The sequence below is a fragment of the Ailuropoda melanoleuca genome, chromosome 14 (assembly GCF_002007445.2).
Source record: "Ailuropoda melanoleuca isolate Jingjing chromosome 14, ASM200744v2, whole genome shotgun sequence".
NCBI classification, from domain to species: Eukaryota; Metazoa; Chordata; class Mammalia; order Carnivora; family Ursidae; genus Ailuropoda; species Ailuropoda melanoleuca.
In genome coordinates, this window is record NC_048231.1 from 103505256 (window position 1) to 103518764 (window position 13509).

The window sequence follows — 13509 nt, forward strand, 5'->3', positions numbered from 1 at the left end:
CATATCAGCTGGGATGGCTAGAACAGCAGGGCCTGGTAGGAAATGCAATTAGTCATCACAGAAACTAGCCACTGCACAGTGCATGGTGGAAAATGGAATTTGGAGGGCAAACCTCAAGATAGACCTGAGCTGACAAGAGGCACTGGGGTCTAAGTCCTAGGTGGTGAGGTGCCAAGGAGGAGCAAGGCATGTGCAATAGGAAGCTGGGGATAGAGGCACATTCAAGTCTGGACCATGATGATAGGTAACATTTCCCATAGTCCCTCACCCTCCCCAGTCTTGGCATATTTCCCTCTGCCATTAATTTTGGGCTTGGGGGTGTGACATGCTTTGAATTATAGGTGTGAGCAAATATGTCTTCTGAGACTGAGCGGAAAAAAGCCTTCGATCTGATTGCATTTTGCAACTCACTCTCTTGTTTCACACTCCGCCATGAGAAAATAAGATTTGAGAGATGCAGGATACTCCTTGAGTGTGCTTCCTGGAGTCAAAGCAGACCCACAGTCTACAGGCAGCCTGGAACATGGCAGCAGAAGCACGGAGCCACAGCCTCCGAGTCAGCCGCTACTGGCTGTGTCACAAGGGCAGCAAACACACCCTGCTGTTACAAGTCACCAAGATGGNACCCACAGTCTACAGGCAGCCTGGAACATGGCAGCAGAAGCACGGAGCCACAGCCTCCGAGTCAGCCGCTACCGGCTGTGTCACAAGGGCAGCAAACACACCCTGCTGTTACAAGTCACCAAGATGGGGGAGGGGGGGGTTCTTATGCAGCATCACCACAGCAAGCACTGACTGATACATCTGTTTCACCATTTCTCTGAGGGCACTCCATACACAGCTTCACTCTTCGAAACTCTTCCAACTAAACCCATCTTGAAAATGGCGTGTGTTTCCACATATGTCATAGTAGTGTTTTTATAATCTTCTAACCTTCAAAACTAAGATAGTCTTAAGTTTGAGGAAACGAGAAAGTTCCTCATTTAAGAACAGCTGTGCTAACATATTGGCCAAGTTCTTCTCAAGATAATGATAAATGTAGCATTAATATTTCAAATTGGTCCTGCTGAAAGGTTAGTTTTCTAACACCCTTCCAGCTTCCCAATATCCTGCAGGGAAATTAAAGGAAGCTTAGATTTAGCAGGACTTGGACTGAGTGAAATATCTGTAAAATATTTTTTAAAAGATGTGACAGACAATATGCAGCTGAGCTGTTGAAACAATAACGCTGTCGTAATATAATAAAGGGCTGGAAAACGAAGCTCTTACAGAAAGGTTTTGTGGCAAGAATTTCATGATTAAAAAAGTCATTTGATCCTATCCTCATGGCTTTGAATAACCCCAGTTTGATTTTTGAAACTAAAAGCTCAAACTCAACCCTGTTTGTACTGTCAAGATGAGTAAACGAAAGAACAGATGTGTCGGGATGCAAAGTAAACGTAAGTGCTCTTCGCTGACTTAGGTGGGAAAGACAGTGCTCAAGCAGAACATACTTTTTTAATGTTAAAATAACTATAAAGGAGAAAAATAGTTACATTGGTTTTTATTATTTTGATATAACTTGAAAGTTACCAAATAGTTTCAGAAGTAATGCAACGGACTCCCACATACCCTTTAGCCAGATTCATCAATTGTTTACAATTGGTTATTTACCGTTCTCTCCACAGGTAGATGATAGATGATAGATAGAGAGATAGATAGACAGAGAAATAGATATTTTACTTTTCTTCTGTACCAACTGAGAGTAAGTTAGAGACACTTCGCTTCATTACTTTTAAGTACTTCAATGTATATTTTCTAATAAAAACATGTTTTAAATAAACACAGCAAAATTATTAGAATTATGGCATTTAGTATGGACATACCATCCGCATCAGATTTTGATGATCTCCCCGCCATTCTCTTCTCAGGGCAGCTCCATCCCAGAGTCACGCACTTTGTTGTCATGTCAGTTTAGTGTCCTTTAAACTGGAAGAGTTCCTTTGTATTTCTTGACCTTCACATTTTTGAGGATTACAGGCTAGTTATTTTGTATGAAGTCCCTCGATTTGTGCTTATCTGGTATTTCCTTAAGATGAAATTCAGGTGATGCATTATTAGCGGGAAGATACAGACGGAACATCGTGTCCCTGTAAGGACAGATGGCCCCCAATTTGCCATGGTTTGACTTGGAATTTTTGACGTCACAGTGGTGTAAAAGTGATACACATTCAGTAAAAATCGTACTTGGAATTTTGAATTTGGATCTTTTTCCACCAGCAACACACAGTGACCCTTTCCCGCGATGCTGGGTGGCCGTAGCATCCAGTCAGCCAGTGATCTTGAGGGTCAACAACCCACTGACAGCCATCTGCACCCACGCAACCATCTGTTTTTCACTCTCAGTACAGTATTCATGTAATGCGATATTCAGCACTTCATTATCAAAGAGGCTTTGTGTTAGATGATTTTGCCCACCTCTAGGCTCACATAAGTGTTCCAAGCACTTGTAAGGTAGGCCAGGCTAAGCTGTGATGTTCGGTAGGTTGGGTGTAGGAAGTGTATTTTCAGCTTACGGTATTTTCAAACTGTGATGGGTTTATCAGGATATAATTCCATCACAAATCGAGGAAGTTCTGTATATCACATCAGACACCGTGACCTTGCTTTGTCTCAACAAAAATGATGTCAGTTTGATCACTCGCTCTCTGCCAGGCTTTAGCACTATCATAGTTTTATTTTTCCTTTGTAATTTATAAGTAATTTGTAGGGACCTGCTTTGTTATGTGCACAGCCTGTTTCTCATCAAACTTCCACATACTAGTTTAGTAACTAGATAATCTTCTAACTCCCTTATTCCCTCCACATATATTGGGTGACAATTCATATAAAGAAGAGGGTTCCCTTCTGTCTTATTTAGGTGTGGATGGATGTATGATCACATGTATGTATCAAAGGATGCATGTTCCTGTACATATACGTGTATCAGGGTCATCTTACAGAGTATTAGAAAACAAAATTAAAATACTGAAAATTACAGAATAGGACAGTGAGGTGTCACAGGAGCCCAACCAGTTGGAAAGACAGATCCAAGATAACAGTGAGTAGCAGTCATTAAAAATAAATAGTAAACAGATAGGCTAAGATGGTGGAGAAGTAGGGATCCCTAAGCTTGCCAAGTCCCTTGAGCTCCTCTAGATAAATATCGAATCATTTTGAACACCCAAGAAATTGATCTGAGAACGGAGAGAACAAAACTGCACAACTACGTTTCAAAAATGGACCACATTGTGGAAGGGTAGGCGCTATGGAGAGTTGATTTGAGGGAGAAAAGAACAGGGTGCCATGGTCACAGAGAAAGCAGTGAGAGAGAGAGAAAGAATCAGTGCATGGGGGATTGCACAAGAAAAACTCTTACCCAAATCTATTGACTGGGAAAAGGATGGGGACTAAACACTGCAAGTTTTTTATAAGCAGCAGAGGGCAAAGTCTGAAGTCTTGGAGGTCAGTGCCATCACCGGGGTCCTGTGCCTGGTGGGCTTGTCGGTGCTCCAGTGGGAAAGGAGGGCAGAGAGCCTGGAGTGGGTAGCATGATCTGAGGATCCCCTGGGCTGCATAGGGAGAAATGTTCCCCTTCTTGGTGTGCACTTGGGAGTGGCAGCCCAGCCATTCTGGGGACAAAAGACCCAGCGGGTTGCATTGAGGTGCCCTGTTTCCTAGCACAGGAAGAAAGACACTAGCTGAGGGCAGCAAGCCTTGGCGCCAGCTTTTTGCTGTGCTTTATCATGAACTCCAAACCACTGCATGGACGCACAACCAATTTCTGGGACTAGCCAGAAAATGGCAAAAGCACGGCAAGACCCTCCCCAAGAGGATCCCCGCAGATCCGCGTTGGGCGGATCTCCAAAATTTGGGGCTCTGAAACCCAGCCATGTGCCTGAGAAAAAGACAAAGGAGCACTGTGCCCCTTGGCAGTCAGGCAGCTTGGATGCAGGCAGGGTAAAGGCAGGGATCTGGTGGAAGCTGGGGACACAGAGGGGTGATTGTCTGCTCCTCTGTGAGGGTTTCCTGAAGAAAAGCACATGTGAACTCCCCGCTCTGGGGAAGAAAGAGTGGGGTGGCGCCATTCCCCACACTCCATCAGCACCGACCAACTTCAGTGAGCAAAATAGCGCCACCTAGGGGAAGCTGAATCCACTTACACCAAACTCCACCCCACAGCCCCCGCAGGGGCTTCTCCACTAGGGCAAGATAATCGGAGCAGCAGGACCCTTCCCAAAAAGACCAGCCCAAACCCCTCCCACACACCAAGTCCGCTGAGCTTTAGCTCTAGAAGAAATTGGATTTAGCTTATTTTTATTCTTTTAAATCTTTAAAAAATGTATTATTAATTTATTTACATTTGGCTTCTTTTTTTTTTTTAAGATTTTATTTATTTATTTGACAGAGACAGCCAGCGAGAGAGGGAACACAAGCAGGGGGAGTGGGAGAGGAAGAAGCAGGCTCATAGCGGAGGAGCCTGATGTGGGGCTCGATCCCATAACGCTGGGATCACACCCTGAGCCGAAGGCAGACGCTTAACTGCTGTGCCACCCAGGCGCCCCTACATTTGGCTTCTTTTAACAAGCAGACCAAAACACACCTAGGATCTGGCTTCTTTTTTTTTTTTTTTGACTGGTCTTAATATACCTACTATTCTCAGGAACAGGAATGCAACAGGCTTTCCTAACAATCTCACACACACACACACACACACACACACACAGTGACCCAGACAAAATGACAAGATGGAGGAATTCACCCCAAAAGAAAGAACAGGAAGCAGTCATGGCCAGGGATTTAATCAATACAGATACAAGTAAGATGCCTGAACCAGAATTGAAAACAATAATTGTAAGGGTACTAGCTGAGCTTGAGAAAAGCATAGAAGACCCTAGAGAATCCTTCACTGCAGAGATAAGAGAACTAAAAACTAGTAAGGCCAAAATAAAAAATGCTATAACCAATATGCAAAAGCAACTGAATGCACTGACAATGAGGATGGCTGAGGCAGAGGAATGAATCAGTGATGTAAAAGAGAAAATTACAGAAAATAATAAAGCTGAAAAAATGGGAAAGAAAGGTACTGGATCACAAATGTAGAACTTAGGGAACTCAGTGACTCCTTAAAGCATAATAACATTCGTATAATAGGAGACCCAGAAGCAGAGAAAGAAAAAGGAGCAGAAGGTTTATTTGAACAAATGATAGCTTAAAATTCCCTAATCTGGGGAAGGAAACAGACATAAAAATCCAAGAAGCACAGAGAACTCCCATTAAATTCAACGAAAGCTGGCCATCTCCAAGATGTGTCATAGTCAAATTCACAAAATACACAAAGAAAGAATCCTGAAAACAGTAAGAGGAAAAAAATCCTTAACCTACAAATGAAGACAGATCAGGTTCATGGTAGATCTGTCCACAGACTTGGCAGTCCAGACAGAAGTGGCATGATATATTCAATGTGCTGAGTGGGAAAAATATGCAGCCAAGAATACTTCATCCAACAAGGCTGTCATTCGGAGTAGGAGAGACAAAGAGTTTCCCAGACAAAGAAAAGCTAAAGGAGTTCGTGACCACTAAACCAGCCCTGCAAGTAATATTAGAGTGAGAAAAAAAGACCAAAAGCGACAAAGACTAGAAAGGAACAGAGAACATCACCAGAAACACCAACTTTACAGGTAACACAATGGCACTAAATTCATATCTTTCAATAATCACTTTGAATGTAAATGGACTAAATACCCTAATCAAAAGACATAGGGTATCAGAATGGATTAAAAAAAAAAAAAAGACCCATCTACATGCTGCCTACAAGAGACTCATTTAAGGCCTAAAGATATCTGCAATGAAAGTGAAGGGATGGGGGCGCCTGGGTGGCACAGCAGTTAAGCGTCTGCCTTCGGCTCAGGGCGTGATCCTGGCGTTATGGGATCGAGCCCCACATCAGGCTCCTCCGCTATGAGCCTGCTTCTTCCTCTCCCACTCCCCCTGCTTGTGTTCCCTCTCTCGCTGGCTGTCTCTATCTCTGTTGAATAAATAAATAAAATCTTTAAAAAAAAAAAAAAGAAAGAAAGAAAGTGAAGGGATGGAGGGCCATCTATCATGCTAATGGAATGCAAAAGAAAGCCAGAGTAGCCATACTTACATCACACAAACTAGATTTTAAAACAGAGACTATAATGAGAGTTGAAGAAGGGCATTATATCATAATTAAGAGGTCTATCCATCATAGGATCTAACAATTGTATATATTTATGCACCCATCTTGGGAGCACCCTAATATATAAATCAATTAATAACAATCATAAAGAAACTCATTGATAACAACACAATAATGGTAGGAGACTTTAACACCCCACTTACAGCAATAGACAGGTCATCTAAGCAGAAAAATAAAAAGGAAACAGTGGCTTTGAATGACACACTGGACCAGGTGGACTTAACAGATATGTTCAGAACATTTCACCCTAAGGCAGAGGAATACACATTCTTTTCCAGTGCACATGGAACATTCTCCAGAACAGATCACACACTGGGTCACAAATCAGGCCTAAACAAGTACAAAAAGATTGAGACCATACCGTGCATATTTTCAGACCACAGTGCTATGAAGCGTGAAGTCAACCACAAGAAAAATTTGGAAAGACCACAAATACATGGAGATTAAATAACATCTTACTAAAGAATGATTGGGTTAACCAGGAAATTAAAGAAGAATAAAAAATACATGGAAACAAATGAAAATAAAAACACAAAAGTTCAAAACCTTTGGGATACAGCAAAAGTGGTCCCAAGAAGGAAGTATATTGCAGTACAGGCCCACCTCAAGAAGCAGGAAAAGTCTCAAATACACAAGGTAACCTTACACCTTAAGGAGCAAGAAAAGGAATAGCAAATAAAGTCTAAAGCCAACAGAATAAGGGAAATAATAAGATTAGAGCAGAAATAAATGATGTAGAAACAAACAACAGTAGAACAGATCAATGAAACTAAGAGCTGGTTCTTTGAAAGAATTAATAAAATTGATAAACCCCCAGCCACCTTATCAAAAAGAGAAGAGAAAGGACTCAAAAAAATAAAATCATGAATGAAAGAGGGGAGATCACAATCAACACCACTGAAATAGAAACGATTTTAAGAGAATACTCTGAAAAAGTAGATGCCGCCAAACTGGGCAATCTGGAAGAAATGGACAAATTCCTAGAGACATACAAACTACCAAAACTGAAACAAGAAAAAAGAGAAAATTTGGATAGACCCAAAACCAGCAAAGAAATTGAATTAGTAATCAAAAATCTCCCACTAAACAAAAGTCGAGTTCATACCTATTCTTCTCAAACTGTTCCAAAAAGTAGAATTGGAAAGAAAATTTCCAAACTCATCCTACAAGGCCAACATTACCTTGATTCCAAAACCAAGATCCCACCAAAAAGGAAAATTGCAGACCAATACCCCTGATGAACATGGATGCAAAAATTCTCAACAAGGTACTAGTTACTCAAATCCAACAGTACATTAAAAGGATTATTCACCATGATCAAGTGGGATTTATTCCCGGGCTGCAGGGGTAGTTCAACATCCTCAAAGCAATCCATGTGATAGATCACATTAATAAAAGAAAGGATTAGAACCATATGGTCCTTTCAATAGATGCAGAAACAGCATTTGACAAAATACAGCATCCTTTCCTGATAAAGATCCTCAACAAAGTCGGGATAGATGAGACATACCTCAATATCATAAAGGCCATATACAAAAGACCCACAGCTAATACCATCCTCAATGAGGATATCCTGAGACGTTCCGCTGTGGTCAGAGACAAGACAAGGATGTCTACTCTCACCATTACTATTTAACATAGTACTGGAAGTCTTAGCCTCAGCAATCAGACAACAAAAAGAAATAAAACGTATCCAAATCATCAAGAAAGAAGTCAAACTTTCACTATTTGCAGATGATATGATACTCTATGTAGAAAACCTGAAAGACTCCACCAAAAAATTGCAAGAACTAGTACGTAAATATGGCACAGTCACAGGATATAAAATCAATGTGCAAAAATCTGTTGCATCTGTATATTCCAATATTGAAGCAGCAGAGAAAGAAATCAAGGAATTGATCCCATTTACACTCCTACCAAAAACAATAGGATACCTAGGAATAATCGTAACCAGAGAAGTAAAAGATCTGTACTCTGAAAACTATAGAAAGCTTATGAAAGAAACTGAAGAGGACGCAAAGAAATGGGAACATATTCCATGCTCATGGATGGAAAGAACAAAAAGAACAAACATAGTTAAAATGTCTATACTACTCAAAGCACTCTGCATAGTATTTAATGCAATCCCTATCAAAATACCACCAGCATTTTTCACAGAGCTAGAGCAAACAATCCCAAACTTTGTGTGGAACCACAAAAGACCCCAAATAGCCAAAGACATCCTGAGAAAGAAAAGTAAATCTGGAAGCATCACACACAATTCCAGATTTCAAGTTATATGACAAAGCTGTAGTCACCAAGACAGCATGGCACTGGCACAGAAACAGACACATAGATCAATGGAACAGAATAGAAAACCCAGAAATGAACCCACAGTTATAGGGTCAACAATATTTGACAAAACAAGAAAGAATATCCAATGGAAAAAAGACAGTCTTATCCACAAATAGTGTTGGGAAAACTGGACAGCAGCATGCGGAAGAATGAAACTGGACCACTTTCTGATACCATGTGCCAAACTATAGAATTACCAAAAAAAAAAAATTCAAAATGGATGAAAGACCTAAATTTGAGACAGGAAACGATCAAAATCTTAGAGGAGAACAGGCAGCAACCTCTTTGACCTCAGATGTAGCAACTTCTTTTCACAGGAGGCAAGGGAAACAAAAGCAAAAATGATCAATTGGGACTTCGTCAAGATAAAAATCTACACAGCAAAGGAAACAATCAACAAAACTAAAAGGCAGCCTATAGAATGGGAGAAGATATTTGCAAATGAAGTATTTCATAAAGGGCTAGTATTCAAAATCTATAAAGAACTTATCAAGCTCAACACCCAAAAAACCAATAATTCACTTAAGAAGTGGGCAGAAGACATGAATAGACATTTTTCCAAAGAAGACATCCAGATGGCCAACAGACACATGAAAAAAATGCTCAAATCACTCATCATCAGGAAATACAAATCAAAACCACAAGGAGATATCACCTCACACCTGTCAAAATGACTAAAATTAACAGTACAAGAAAAAACATATGTTGGCAAGGATGCGGAGAAAGGGGACTCCTCTTGCATTGTTGGTGAGAATGCAAGCTGGTACAGCCACCTTAGAGAACAGTATGGAGGTTCCTCAAAAAATTAAAAACAGAGCTACCTTATGATCCAGCAATTGCACTACTAGGTATTTACCAAAGGACAAACAACACAGATTCAAAGAGGTACATACACCCTGATGTTAATAGCAACATTATCAACAATAACCAAACTACGGACAGAATCCAAGTGTCCGTCGACTGATGAATGGATAAGAAGATGTGGTATATATATATATATATATATATATATATATATATATACACATATATATACAATGGAATATTACTCAACCATCAAAAATGAAATCTTGCAACGATGTGGTTGGAGCTAGAGGGTATTATGCTAAGCTAAATAAGTCAGTCAAAGAAAGACAAACACCATATGATTTCACTCATAGGTGGAATTTAAGAAACAAAACAGATGAACTTATGCTAATGGAAAAAAGAGAGAGAGAAGCAAACCAGAAGAGACTCTTAATGATAGAGAACAAACTGAGGGTTGATGGAGGGAGCTGGGGGGGATGGGCTAGATGGGTGATGGATGTTAAGGAGGGTACTTGATATGTCGAGCACTGGGTATTATATGTTAGTGATGAATCACTAAATTCTATTCCTAAAACCAATATTACTCTATATGATAACCAACTAAATTTTAAATAAAATTTGGAGAAAAACAAATAAACAAAAATAATAAAATGTATCACAGTTTTACCTCTCAAGCTGAGACTGTCCCTCATCTCCCTAAACCAGAGAGAATTACAAACATCCTAACAGAAAACTATCCTTGAACACCAGATAGCCATATCTTGTCTTCATAACTATTTTGTCATCAACAAAAGGTGTAAGGGAAATACATAGATGTAACACAAACCAATGGCTTAATTAAAAGACTCAAATTAGTCTATCTCAAAATTTGACTTAGTCAACATTTGTAAACTCTCTCTGGATTCACCATGTGCCCCACATATTTCTTTTTTTTAATAATTTTTATTTTGTTATATTAGTCACCATAACCCCCACATATTTCTTTAGTGTTGTGACATCCGCCACAATGTAGAGACAGCCTTAAATCTTTGTCTGTGGGTGATTGGAGTGTGGAGAAATTTAGCTTTCATCGTTCAGTTGGTTTTTACCCTTCAGCATCATAGGTGGGCAATGTGGGGGCCACACCTCTTGGTCAATTGAACTCACTGTTGGATTATTGCTCCTTCAAGTATAAGGATCAAAATTACACGTCTTTAGAGAAGGATATTTGCTGACTTTAAATGTCAATGACTGCTGAATATGGTCTTTAAGTATTTGAAGAGGGCTGTGTTTTGTAACATCTGTAAACTGTGTTTCTGTGTGATGAGTAATGTGTACCATTGCATTCTTAACTCATCAATTAGGAAGGCATAGGAAAAGAATCAAGCTTCCGTGTGATTTGATGTCCTGGTATTTCATTTCTAGAAGTCCAGAAGAAAATTTTAAAGATGCCGAAGAAAAGAAAGAAATCACTGTTGACAACACATTTTACCTAGCAGTCCAACATTGCTCATCAGCGTAATGAAATGTGCCAATACTTACCACCACTCTAAAATATGCACTAATAGTAAATAGAGAATAGGGCATAATATGGTCAATGATGAGATAGGAATTTATGGCTTCTGGGGAAAGAAAATGGCAGGACACCTCACAAAGGGCAAAGTTGGCTCTGGATAAAACTGAGAGCTTTTCTCCTTGGATAAAACTGAGAGCTTTTCTCCTTTGATAAGCATCAGATGAAAAGAGCATTGATTTTGTCGTTATTGTTATAAAATAATTTTGTGTGACCAAGAAACAGAAATGAATTTCCAAGATATACTCATTGGCTCCCATATTTTCCGGCTTCATTTTTTTGTACATCTGGTGATGCTTAAAAAAATTAATGGTTTTATGTGGAAGATAGAGCCAAGTGGGGTACATGCTAAATACTGATCTAAGGCATCAACCACAGCACATTCTCTCCTCCATTCCTTAAAGCCAAGCACTTAAAGGCAGTTCTCCACTGCGGCTTTCCGTAATACCTGGATTCTTTGCATTTTCTTCAACAAAACATTCACTCTTATCTAAAGCGACCCCCAGGTTCAAGGTTGCTTCTCAGTGACTGAGGGCAAGGTTACAGGCTCCCACTTCCCTTCCTATTTGCCATGGCAAGCTAGGCTCCTGTGAAAAATCGCGTAGACGACCTAAGCACAGCTGCCCTGTACGTAAGCCCTGAAGTTTGATATTAAGGTTCTTTTACAGTCTCTGTTGGAACCTTATATACAAATGCTAGTGTCACAGTTTCCTTTCTTCTCAATAATCTTTTTTTTTAAGATTTTATTTATTTATTTGACAGAGAGAGAGACAGCCAGCAAGAGAGGGAACACAAGCAGGGGGAGTGGGAAAGGAAGAAGCAGGCTCATAGCGGAGGAACCTGATGTGGGGCTTGATCCCAGAACGCCGGGATCACGCCCTGAGCCGAAGGCAGACGCTTAACCACTGTGCCACCCAGGCGCCCCTCTTCTCAATAATCTTTAAACTCAGTTTTGGACTTTTGGAACCCTGTGGTCTGGGGCTCTTCCTGTGAATCACGTGTGCAGCCTGGTCATGCCACACGTTCTATTCTGAGTGTTCTCCTGGCACTGGTGAGCTAGCTTGCATCTCTGCCCGCTGAGCTCGAACTTACCAAGGGTTCGTTGGTGTTCCTCGTACATGTGGTTTTGGAATCCCTGATCTGTTATGTCTCCTGATCTTAATATGGTTCAAAAGGTTAGACAGAGGTAAATTATTAGTCCAGTCAGCGTCTTTGTATTTTGGTAGTTTTAACACCCAAATTTACACTCATCGATAAAGAGACAGAATTGCTCCAACACCACAACCGGCCATGGCAGAGCGCCTTCCTAATGCGACCGTGTTCATCACTCCACTTACTCCCCCCGGAACGAAGATGATGTCCTTTACAATGGAAAGTAACAGCAAACCAGAATAATCACTTATTTTTATGAAGCGCTGGGTGCGTGTCAGGTCCTCTGCTACCCACTACGTGCATTTGCCTTGATAATCCTCACGGTGAACCTAGGGGACAGATACTCAGTAAGCTCTTGCTCAGTTAGATGGTGCCAGGGACAATCTGTCCATCTCAAAGACGTTGTACGCTCATGGGGCACTGGGCTTCAGGCTTTTCTAATTAAATGATGCTTCTAGCCTCCGAAGGATGCCGCATGCATCGTCAAAGACAAAACCTCGAATACTTATGGAGAGAGGTGCCCCCAAAGAGTTTAAATACTGTCCTCCTGAAAGAGAGGAGTAAGAAACCACCTTGGACTATCCCTCCCAGAAGAGCAAGCATGAATGCCCTTGAATCTCTTGGATGTCAAATGATCTTTCTATCCTGCAGCTCCCCACTCAGAAGGATGCAGCGGTTTCCCTGGAAGGATCCCAGGTGGTCTCCCACCTTAGAAGGAGCCTCAATTGTATAGAGGAGGTGTGGATCCAGACACTGTTTAGGGGCAGTTTGACAGCAAAATAAATATGTGACCTCTGCCTGGGGGTTTTCAAGGAAGGTCTCTGGGCTGGTGACTGGCTCCATGGTGTGGCCCACAACCTCTCCTCTCCGGGCTGGCTCGGGCACGCCAGGTGTCCGGGAGTATGTGCGTGACATCGAGGACGCTGAGCCCAGGGACCCGCCGCATCAGGAGCCCACACACAGACCTGAGGTAGCACTAAGAATGAGGAACTGTCCTCCTTCGGAGAACTGTTCCCCACAGGCGTGGTCAGGGGCATTCTGCCCCTGGGACCAGGCTCCGCTGGAGTGGGAGGGCGCACGCCATCAGGGCACCACGTGGCAGGACACTCCAGATCCGTTCTCGTTCTGCTCGAGTGCTGAAGACAAAGTCGCCCCCTCTGGGTCAATTCCCTGAGGACTTTGGATATGGTGGGGACTTCTGACAATATGGTATGTGGGTCCCTGGGCACCACTCGGCATAAGAGCAGGTGACTGTGTTTGCCAGGGTGACTGAGGGCCGGGGCACACGAACGCTTCTCCTTAGTACCACAAAATTCTGCAGAAACGCACCCCATGCTAAGAGGTTGAAGGGAATTAGTGGACAGGAATCAAAGAGATCTTCTTGAAGCGACCTAAAAAGGGAAGATCATGACATGACAGCTCA